At 36.7% G+C, this 12,233-nt stretch overlaps 1 long non-coding RNA gene across 2 annotated transcripts in view; it reads left to right on the plus strand.

The window, feature by feature from the left end:
* Positions 1-12,233, plus strand: part of LOC104007998 (uncharacterized) — a 44,449-nt gene that overhangs the window by 11,862 nt on the left and 20,354 nt on the right. The window contains exons 3-4 of one of the 2 annotated variants that reach the window (XR_682395.4): positions 5,295-5,381; positions 8,852-8,947. This is a non-coding gene — a long non-coding RNA (uncharacterized LOC104007998). The remainder of the gene's footprint in view (positions 1-5,294; positions 5,382-8,851; positions 8,948-12,233) is intronic. The other variant, XR_001720987.3, reaches the window with a different exon arrangement.

Consider the following 12,233-nt stretch of genomic DNA (forward strand, 5'->3'; position numbering starts at 1 on the left):
GGTAAAACATAGCTATTATTGAATAATGACAGACCTGGGTGGTAGGTGATGATGATGCTGAATCAGTCTTTCTCCTACAGCTGGCACTCTACATCCAATTTCTTCTTTGACAATGGGTATTGCTCAGCTATGAACCCATGTATAACCATCACAGTTTACAATAGAATGGCTTTGGCTGAGTTGCGATAGAGATACCACAGCAGGAGTGATACCACAGCTGGTACATCATGAGGAAGATCCTGCTGAGAAATTAGGTCCAGGGTGGGCAGATGCAATTATCAGAGCTCAGAAAAGTGTCTGCCTTTCAAGAAAATCACTGGTTAGTTTGTTGGAGGAGGAACACTCCCATTTGAAGTTTGGCTCAACTAGCCATGAATTTGCCTGCTGACTTGTCCTAGTTGTATCTCAGACAGTTGACGTTGTTGAGTAATCCTGCAATGTTTATCCCCATGCTACTAACTTTCTAACATTCATGTGAACAAGAACGGATCAATTCTCTATTACTTTCCATTAAACCAGCCTCCTTTGTGTCTAACCCTAAAGTCTAGATACAGACTGGACTCTATGTTTCGAAGTTCCTTCTGCTGCCCTGATTGGAGCTTCACGATAACTGCTAGAGTTTAGGTAGAGCATAGATTGTCTTCCTTGTAAGGAAATAAAAAATATGAAAGGGAAAATAACTTGTTCCAAGATACACATCCAGTTAGTGGAAGCCCTGGTGCCCTGCCCTGGCTATATGAAGTCCCTGGCACTGTACTGCCTCTGTATCTGCTTAGAAATATATTTTTAAAAAACTATAGAGATGTGTGCAGACAAGACATATAAGGATATTACTCTCAAACCAAATCCTACTACTTGTATGGTACTTCTCCAAATTTTTAAAATGCTTTTCATTACATCTTATCTAATACAGCACAATCATAGGTTATTAGTCTTAATTCAAAACTTAGACAACCCTGAGAGAAAAGAGGGCTTGGGAAATAGGGCCTGTTGGATACCTGAGAAAGATTGGAACTATTTAGCTAAGAGAAGAGAAGGTGGATGAGTAACTTAATAATAATCTTCAAGGGTTATTAAAAGACCAGCTGTTACCCATTTCCACCTGGGGTAGTAGGGAATAAATTGCAGTCATGAGAATTTAGTTACAGCATTATAAAGAATTTTTTTTCTTTAGCTATAAGGTCTATTTGACACCAAACATGTTACTAAGCAAAACTGTGGACTTTTTCCTCTGGAAACACTCCAGAATAGGGTATGTGTCCTAGTCAGTGATTCCTAAGCACTACTTCTTGAACCATTAAGATCAACTCGCTTGGGGAATCTGTTAAAAATACAGATTCCTGGGGCCCACTGCAGAGCTACAGTCAGATTCTGGGAGTAGAGACAAGATTCTATGTATTTTATCAAGCCCTCAGGTGAATCTTGTGCTTGGCCACATTCAGAAATCCCTCCTGGATGTAAAATCAGTATAATTTAATGTATCAAGAGTGCACTGAGTGCCTACTTGGTGATTCTACCACTACTGTTAGATTCAGGGAGCAAAGATAATAAAAGGATACAGCATAATTTTAGTCCTTGTGGAGCTTTCAATAAGATAATTAAGCACTAATGAACTAGAACAAATGTTTGCCTTTAACTTAGTGTGACTAAGGGAAAGTTTCTTAATTCCTTTGGCCTGAGATCCTAAATTGTTGAGGAACTTGAAAAAAAATGGTTCTATAAGGTCTTGTGAATTTTTAAAATAACGTAATGCAGAATAAAGTTTATTTTGAAAGATAACAAACAAAAGCTTCTACAAGTGTGAAAGGGAACAACAGGAGGGAGACCACTTCATCAAGACAGGACTTACCAGACTAGGCCTCATAGAGAACATAAGATTCAAACTTGACATTGAAAGATGGATAAGACAGTAAGACATATGAATATGTATTCGTGGGGGCTGCAATTTTGGAACACCCACTTTATACCAGTTATTTTCATATATTACAACATTTAATATCTGTAAAGACTTTTGTTGTGATTGTAGGGACAAGTTTTAGGCTAGGCACTTAGGTTACTTTACAAGCATGATATGATTGGGTGATAATTATTGCATCATTCCCCAAGGTAGAATTATATAGCTTTCTCTGACCCCAAGAATTCTTTGTTTTCCATAGCATAGGAAAAGATTTGGGGGAAAAAAATGAAGAAAAGAGAAAGGAGCGAGGAAGGACATGCTGTGGAGATAGAAAATAAAGTACAGGATACTAAAAGAAAATAAAGTACAAGATACTAAAATAGAGTACAAGATACTAAAAACTCCAATCTAGTTTGAGTACAGGATGAATTCTCATTTATATTTTATGGTTGTGGTTTTTTATATAATTGAATTTTACTAACTGACAGGAGGGGTGACAGGAGGGGATGCATATGGATTCCAGTGAAGAATTTTTTAAAAAGGACCTCAATATTTCAAAAACAATTGTAACTGAACTGAATGTTAGTATAGTTATATTTAGGTAGTATAGTATAGTTAGTATAATATAGTTAGTACGCTTATACATAGTTACTCCAGTAAATGTTCAGGATTTTTGGAAAGGGCATAGATTTTCTAAGCAATTGAACACTTTATTATTAAACGGAGTTCCTAAAAGGTTTTTGTTTATTTATTTTATGTCCACAGAAAGAGAGGATTTTCTCAATTCCTAAAGGTTTGGGTTTCAGTAATGTCTGTCTCAAGTATTAATTCAAAAATTTGATGAAATGATCAAGTCATATTTATCTGTGTTCAGATGACACCAATTCATAAGGAGTAGTTCAGAGTAGTTGGGCTTAAGTATCAGTTAAACATAATTTGGGCTTGGGTTTGGGCCCAAGAATTTGAATTTGAAGTATCAGTTACTTAAGCCCAGAACTGGGCTTAAGTATCAGTTAAACCTAAATTCAAATTCTTATTCTGCCACTAAAATACTTTGCAACACAATAAAAATTATTTGCCTTTCTGAGAGTTACTTGCCTCATTAATAAATAAAATAATAAATTAGTAAATTATTAATGTATTTGTATATTTACCTAAATGTACTATAATTTATAAAATTTATTATTAAATTAATACAATTTAATTTTATTAAATTAAGATGTTTCTGTTTAGATTAAATGATATAATATATAGATAGTCTTACATTAAACATGCATATCTTTTGACATGTAATAACAAAGCAACTTCGAAACTATTCTAAGAGATTAGCTGCTTCTCTGCCCTTAAACAGGTACCTTTTCTACCCTGGTCATCATATAAAATATTCGAAGGTAACTAAGTTATAAAACTCTAATTTAATAATTACTATGTTCTGTCCAGTGCAATCTCACAACTTGGAACTAGATATAAAGTGAAAGCTTCTCTCCTCCTCTCATATAGGCCCTCTTCAGTCTAGTAGCCTGTAGGGGAAACAGAGCATATGGATAGCTGCACTCCTTTCTCTTTGTTTTGGCTTCTAAACATTCCATTATTGGAGCAAGCATTCAGGAGGCTATGTCAGGAAGCAAGCATAAAAGTTCTCATTGCACTGGCTGGGTATTTAGCTTCAGTGCTCTTTGTGTGTGAAAGCTGTTTAATGCTGTCCATGTCTCTCTTAGGTTTTTCTGATTCTAACATCCCCAACTCTGAGTGTCTCTCAGTTAAAGTTTTCATGATGCATTTCTATTCTAGATTACCCTCTCTGACTCAGCCCACAGCCTTCACCTATATTCTGTTCCTCATGCTTCTCCATGTAACCCTCTTAGACACTGCTAGGCAATTCCAAATCTGTGTTCTTTATCTCATGGCCCAGAGCTAGTTTGTAGGGAAGGCCAAATATCCTTTGTTCTAATAAATTTGGTGGGGATGGTTATTTCTCAAACCACAGCTCCTTATTCTGAGAACATAGGTCACTTTATCCAGGGTCTTCACTTTTATATTTCTGAGATATGACTCAGGGGTTAGATTACAAAAAACATTTAATAAGCTCTTCAAATGGTTTTCCTAAAGTCATATGTATTGATATGAGATAAACAGGGCAGATTCCTTTACTTGTTTCCTGACAGGGGCGTGAGACTTACAGCATATACAGAGCTGTCTCCAAAATTATTTCTTTAATCTTCAATTAATGAGTACTTTATAGCCTTAATGAGAGATCAGGATTGAAGTATTGTCAGATAGATTCTAATCCATTATTTTGAAATGTGTGCTTCTTGGTTTAGAACCTTATTTGGGAATATACCTCAGTCAAAATTTGCATTTTAACATTCTATTACATATATTAAACTCATAATATAATATCTAGCCATATTGTTAAAAAGTAAAAGATTCATGGTCAAGTTGAAATTGCTATAATTGTATCATATTCTTCATCTATAAGAAAAACAGGGCTGAGCACAGTGGCTCATGAGTGTAATCCCAGCACTTTAGGAGGCTGAGGCTAGAGGATCTCTTGAGCCCAGGAGTGCGAGACCAGCCTGGGTAACATAATAAGGCCCCATATTACCCCCGCAAAAGAAAAACAAATTGTTTAAAAAACTAGCTGGGCATGGTATCATGTGCCTATAGCCCCAGCTACTAGGCAGGCTGAGATGGGAGGATCACTTGAGGCCAGGAGGTCAAGCAAGGGAAAGAGGAAGAAAGAGGAGAGAGAGAAAGAGAGGCGGGGGCAGGGAGGAAGAGAGGAAGGGAGGGAGGAAGGAAGGAAGGAAGAAAGGAAAGAAGAAAGGAAGGAAGGAAGGGAGGGAGGGAGGAAGGAAGGAAGAAAGGAAGGAAGGAAGGGAGGGAGGAAGGAAGGAAGGAAGGCAAAAGAAAAGGAGAGGAAAGGGAAGGGAAGGGAAAGGAACAGAAGGGAAAAGAAAAGAAAAGTATAGATATATGGGCAGCTTGTGATGATATATTTTAGGAGAGGATTCGTAACCTGAATATTTCTCTGACAGGAGGTTTCAGGAAGAGCTGAGATCATGGAGGCATCTAATTTACTCCTCCAATATTAGGCCTAATAGTATGAAGCCAATGTAATGGCAGCCAAAAGATTGATATAACTTTATTAATTGCTACTTTAAAATTCACACATTCAGCATGTGCATATTGAATGATTCAGTACTACTTGTATAAGAAATGCTTTAAGGTGCCTAGTTTCATGAAAAAATTTTAATAACATTTAACTGGAATAGAGAGCATGCTTTCCTTCCAGTTTTCTTCCTTTCTTCCTTCCCTTCAGTGTTAACTTTCTTCATTTTCTCCCACCTTTTCTTTTTTTTTTTTTCCTGCATCTATTCCCTCCTAAATTATCTAGTAAAAAAGGCATTAGGTAGGCGGATCAAGGTTTACATTCTCCAAGGAAGAAGGTCGATGCCTGAGGGGTGTGTTGGATCTTGAACAGGTGAGAAGAATGTTTAGGGGAGATGGCTGGTGCCAGAATGCATGTGTATGTAATTTCTGTATGTATATACACACATATTCTATATATCTTCATTGAGAGGTCTTAGAAACAGAGAAACCTTATAGCAATGAACACATCTAAGATGTACATCTTTGTCTTTAAATAACATTTTCCCCTACAGGGCCAGGGACAGTGGCTCATGCCTTTAATCCCAGCACTTTGGGAGGCTGAGGCGGGTGGATCACTAGAGCCCAGGAGGTTGAGACCAGCCCGGGCAACATAGTGAAACCCTGTGTCTACAAAAAATAAAATAAAATAATAGCCAATTGTGGTGGTGTGTGCTTGTGGTCGCAGCTATTCAAGAGGCTGAGGTGGGAGGATCACTTGAGCCCAGGAAGTCAAGGTTGCAGCGAGTCGAGATCACACTACTGCACTTCATCCTGGGTAACAGAGCAAAACACTGTCAAAGGAAAGGGAAGGGAAGGGAAAAAGAAAAGAAAAGAGAGGAGAGGAGAAAAGGAAAAGAAAAGCAAAAGAAAGAAGGAAGGAAGGAGATAAAGAGAGAGAAAGATAAAAAAAGAAAGAAGAAAGATGAAAGAAGAAAAAAGAAAGAAGAAAAGAAAGGAGAAAGAAAGAAAGAATAAAAAAAGGACAGAAAGAAAAAGAAAAAAAGAAAGAAAGAAAAGAAAAGGAAGAAATGTGTGATCATTTGCACAAAAGAAAGAAAACTAATGATCCCTAAAAAGATTGCTGATTTCAATGTCGTGGAAGCAAAAGTATCAAATAAGGCGGATACATCTCAGTATACCAGAAAATACACAAGTGCAAAGAATAGTGGTGTGGTATAAAAAAGCGTAGTAACCAGCCTCAAGGACCTCCCAGTGAAATAAGCCTGATGTCAAATTAAATAATTATGGTAATGCATTATAACCATTGAGTAAATTAGGTACCTGAGAGTACATTCTGATATGTTAGTAAATAAATAGGGATAAGTAAATACCAACTAATAAATGGAGAAAGAAGGTTGGCCACAGGAAATCAACATTTGGCAACCATTGTAATAATTCATTTATCCAGCTAATATCAATGGATGCTGAAATTAGTGAGTGGAAATTTGATAAGGAATAGAATGTTTGCCCAGTCTCAAAATGTCTCCCATATAATATTAATTAATTACAAAAGTAACTTTACAGTAGAGAAACCTGACAGAAATAACCTTAATTAGGTAATCAAAGTCAGCAGTGAGACAAATGAAATTGTGTACCACCCGATAGGATACAATGAGAACACAAGACCTGTTGCTTTATATTTTTGCCAAGGATCCATAATTTAAATCTGAACATAAGTAAATATCAAACAGATTCAAACTGAGTGACATTCTACCAAATAATTGGTCTATGATAGTCAAAAGTGTCAGAGTCATTAAAGACAAGCAAAGGCCAAGGAACCATTCCTGACTGAACAATACTAAAAGGATATGAAAATTAACTTCAACACATAATTTTGAATTGGGCCGTCTTTCTATAAAGAACATTTTTGGGAAAGTGAAGACCCTTGAGGGGAATTGCAGAATTGGGTATTAGTAACGCATCCAAGTTAATTTCCTAATTTTGGAGATGGTGTTGTTGTTATGTTGGAAAATGTTAATGTTCATAGGCTTTACACACTAAAGTGTTTAAGAGTGATGGGACATCATATCCACAACTCACTCTCAAATGCTTCAAGGAAAATAAAGATGCCTTTATACTATTGTTAAGATTTTTTTATAAGTTTAAAATTACTTCAAATTTTTAAAAAAGAGTAGAGAAAAAAAGTAAAAGTTAAAAATTACTTTCTCTGGTAATATCAATTACACATTATTCCGACTCAACTGGTGCATTGCCTGATGGTATCTCTTACAGAATGATGGCAGTAGACAATTGATCAGCTCTTCTCGACTCTTCATATGCATGAGCTAATTCATATGCACAGGGTGCTTTGGTAATTTGTTTGATTTTAGATATAGAAATATTAGTGAGCTATGCCATAAGAGTACTGAGCCATGTGTTGAATGCACAGGTCATTTAATAAACAGGAAAAAAAACTACCAAAATACCATTAAGATTGCCTAATGTGGGTTAGAAATCAGATAATAGTTACATTTTCAAATAGTTGCAGCTCTTTTTGATGAAAAAGTGATTGTATTTATTTCTCTAGGCGCAGATGGTAAACCAATTGATGGAAGATTAAGGATACCAATTTTGATTCAAAAAGAGATAGTTGCCTAAGAGAAATACTGCTTTGTAAGATAGTGAGTTCCCTATAGTAAGATCTGCTCAAGCTGGTCTGTGGGATAACTTGTTAAAGATGTGGGAGAACAGATAGAGGAAGCAGAAATGAAGGAAAGCCTGATTTCTAAATTCTCCTAGAACCGAAATACTTAACATTTTATGATTCCCTGAGCAATGGAAGGTAGAATTAGACTAATCAGATGTACTCAAGGAGATAGAGTCTTAAATATGGATGTTTGTATTCCTATTCATGAGCATTTCAAAGGTGTTCCACTTCTAAGATATAAGTACAAACTCAAAATATCCATTTTCTCTGCTATAGATTTGATAACCATCTCATGTTGATGGGCCTGACTTCAAGTGGAAGAAAAAAAAAAAGAAAAGAAAACCTCCTTCTTTACTGTCAAAATAACAAACAGAATGAGATTTTAGAACATTGACTGATCTTTACTTCATAATTGAAAGATGGGCCTATTAAAGGGACACAGCAGGCCTGATGGAATTGTGTGATCATTTGCAAAAATGCTAATTTTGATATGTGGCACTTCATAACTGTAAACATAGCTTGGCTGGGTCCATATGATGTACAATGCATTCTTCCCCCAGGGGGCCTAGGCCTCAGCAAATCACTTACTGAAGGGCCATTTGCGGGGATTGAGGGATGGGATATTCACTCTCTCTTCTTGCTGTGCTGATGGACACAGCCTGTCTGAAATGGCAGGATGCTGTGCTTACAAAGGAAACCATCTTCTTCTCCAGATCAACCATCTTTCTGTGTACAGATGTACATATGAAGCCTGGAGAAAATCATTTCCTTTCTCTGGCCTTAGTTTCTTCACTTACAATGTAAAGAATTTGGAATAGTCTAATGTCACTGAAATGACTCTGCTTGACATGTATTGTGGAATGAGAGAAAGAATTTAGGCTTTTAATTAAGAGAGCCAAGGATTCAAGTCCTGCTCAGCCATTTGTGCAATCTCGAGCAAGTTTCCTGAGCTCGTTGAGCATTGCTTTCAACTAAAAACAAGTGAGAATAATAACACATTTTTTACAGGGCACTGGGTATGCTAATTGGGACGCAGTCCTCAGTACATATTTGCTGCATAGCTGAACTTTTATATATGTATCTTAATACACACCAATATGTATATGATTAAGTAATCAAATATTTACATTTATGCACTTTTACCCCTACAAAAGTCCAGGAGGTGATGGGAAACATGGCCAAGCAATAAAGATGTGCCACAGGATGAATAGAATTCACTGCCCAGATTCACATAGCCTTATCAACATAAGGTGGGTGTTATGCACTAAATGTTTGTCTCTTCTTAAAATTCATATGTTAAAGCCTTAACCACCTATGTGATAGGATTTGGAGGTGGGGCCTGGGAGGTAATTAGGTTTTGATAAAATCATGAGGTTGGGGCCAACATGTTATTTGTATCCTTATAAGAAGAAGAAGAAGAAGCCAGAGTTCTCTCTCTTTTTGTCATGTAAAGTCACAGTATGAAGGCAACCATCTGCAAGCCAGGAAGAAGGACTTCACGAGGAATTGATTCAGCTGGCATATTGATTTTAGATTTCCAAGCCTCTAGAATTGTGAGAAATAAATGTCTGTTGTTTAAGCCATTCAGTTTATGGTACTTTATTATTGCAGCATGAGCTGACTAAAACAACAAATACTCAGTAAATGTTTGTCAAATAAACACATGAATAAAAGTACCACATCCCAACCCTCACATCCATAAATGAAAGTCCATAGTGTTAACTAAAATTGTAAAAAAATAAATTTTTTAATAAAGATATGCTAACATGCCAGCTGCCTTCTATGTATGCAGGTTTTTCTTTTCTTCCTCCTCCTCCTCCTCTCTTCCTAGTTCTATCTGGTTTGTTATAATAGCAATGGAAGGAATATTTCTCATGCAGTACTCTGAGCTCAGATCCATTTAGCTTTGTATGGAAAGGTCCATAGGTCTGTGTGCAACCTTAATGTAGGTTTCTTATAAGCATTCACTGAAGTAAATTAATCAGAGCCTTGCCTTGGTCACACATAGAAAGCCTCTATGAAACCCAATGGGGAATGTAAATTTGGTTGTGGAACCTGAAAGCATATACATTTTGTAAAATCCATCTCAAATTCTTTTGGGAAAGATAATGAATTAAAATATTGGGAAATGCTACAATTTTCTCAAGCAAGAAGTAAGAGAATTGAATAAGTTGGAAAGAATGGACTTCTAATAAATGGTACAGTATTTGATGTTTTAAAAAAATCAAATAAAAGGCCACAAATTGAATAAAATAGTTTTTTGTTAATGGTGAAACTTGCAGGGCCAGTTAGAGCTCATTAAAAGGTGATGGGAACTATGCAGATTAGATCAAGTTTGGTAATTGGCTGGTTCTGAATCCATTAGAAAGGTTATAGGGCTGTTTGGGTGGGTTATGTTTTATAAATGGATGATTAGAAGTATATTAATGGGCCAAAGGGTTATAAGGATGGGATTGGTTTAGTAATATAATGTCTGGGATAACATTAGACTGGAGGCAAGGTTATATGGATAGAATTAGATTTGGGGAATAGGTCAGTTATGACCATATTAGACGGATTATGGGGTTGTTTGAAAAAGTGTCCTTTGTTTAATGGCAGTGAGAAAACAAGTATCTAATTAGACTTCCTGTGCATCTGTGGCACTTCTAATACTCTGGTGCCTTTATACGTAGAAATTACCCTCCAAAATATATGTGAGATCTTGGTCAAGATCTTACTAAGAGTTCAGGTATCAAGCCAAGCCACTAATTCCTAGCAGAGTCTGGTTTTCACTGGCATGTTACCAAAATATAAAAAATGCATACTGGGAAAAGAGGAAGCATGAGATTATGTCAATATTTCTCAAAAGTGGGTTCAAGAGGAGATAACATTTGAGCAGAGTCACAGCAAGTTGAATACATACTTGTCACAGAGATGGTAATAGGAGATTGAAAAGGCAGAGTCTAGGAAGAGGGTGTTCTATGAAAACATGTGGGCATGATAAACAGAGCAATGCCTTCGAGGAGCTCAGACAGCCTGTGTGCATCTGTGTTGGAGAGAGTGGAATAAAAGAAGGAGGGCTGTACAGATGTGTGTATTTGTGTTTGCAGTAAATGATAAGAAAAGATAAGATGGCAGGGGCTGAAGTTTGAGGGAAGAGTGTATAATTTATAAACTTTGTTAATTATAAATGTGAACTTCATCCTTTCCACAAGTCTACCCCCAAATGTATTCCACAGCAAACAAATATCATAAATACACAAGAAAACAATAAAAAATGAGGATTCTGTGGTCAAATATGTTTGTTAATGCTGTTTTAAATTCTTAGCATCTGCCACTTCTAACATGTTTAACTCACATTAGAAACTTAAAGGTTGTGGCCGGGCGCAGTGGCTCATGCCTGTAATCCCAACAGTTTGGGAGACAGAGGCAGGCGGATCACTTGAGGCTAGGAATTCAAGACCAGCCTGGCCAACATGGTGAAACCTGTTGTCTACTAAACGTACAAAAATTAGCCGGGTATGGTGGCTCGCACCTGTAGTCTCAGCTACTCCAGAGGCTGAGGAGAGAGAATGGTTTGAACCCGGGAGGCTGATCACACCACTGCACTCCAGCCTGGGTGACGGAGTGAGACTCTGTCTCAAAAACAAACAAACAAACACTAAACTTAAATGTGGTGAGGAGTTCTGCAGTTACAAAAATATGATTCCTTGCCTTCTCTAACCCACCATGTTTTAAGATTCTGGGATCATAGATACCTTGTTACCTATTCCAACATCCAACAGAATGGTTATTAATATTCCTTCGCATAAATGTTCTAAGGAATATACTGTTGGAAAACATTAGTCTGAGAAAAGGGAAGCTGTTCAAAGAAAGGCTAAGCATACTTAATTTTCTCACTTTAAAAAGAAGATAGAATGATACAGAAAGTTAAATTACTGCAAAGAAAATGGGAAAAATATTGATATTGTAGTAGAATAGTTAATTTGAATTATCTATTCCTAAATGGGTATATGACCTTTAGAAAACTTGATCTCTGTGTGTCTCAGTTTTCTTAAGTATGTGATTGGGAAACAAAGGGATTTAAGAGCACTAGATAAGATAATGCTTGTAATGATGAACAGTGTCGGGTAAGTAGCGAGAACTTGATTAATATTAAAAGTTGTAAAAATTCTATCCTTCCCCACAGTCTCAGGTATTCTGGCATGCTCAGTTTAGCCTCATGTTCCTAGGTACAAGTGTAGGAGCTCCTCCTCACTTTACGTCCTGGGCTTCCTTTTAATCTACTGTCATATTTGGAAGCATTATAGTGAGATATTTTTACCAGGTACACCAAGGGTGGTAGATTAAAGCTCATGGATTGGGCATCAGTTATCTTCTTGGCTGTTGGATAGTAAGCATACTTGATATAAATGGAAGGAGATGCTCCTATGATTAGTCTAAACATCTAACTGGTACAAGAATCAGGATTTTGAGTTGTAAGCATCCTAAATCACATGAGGAAGAAGCCACCAGCTAACAACGTCATTGTGCCAATACGGCTACTGATCTTAAATC

Source organism: Pan troglodytes, chromosome 11 (genome assembly GCF_028858775.2).
Source record: "Pan troglodytes isolate AG18354 chromosome 11, NHGRI_mPanTro3-v2.0_pri, whole genome shotgun sequence".
NCBI lineage: Eukaryota > Metazoa > Chordata > Mammalia > Primates > Hominidae > Pan > Pan troglodytes.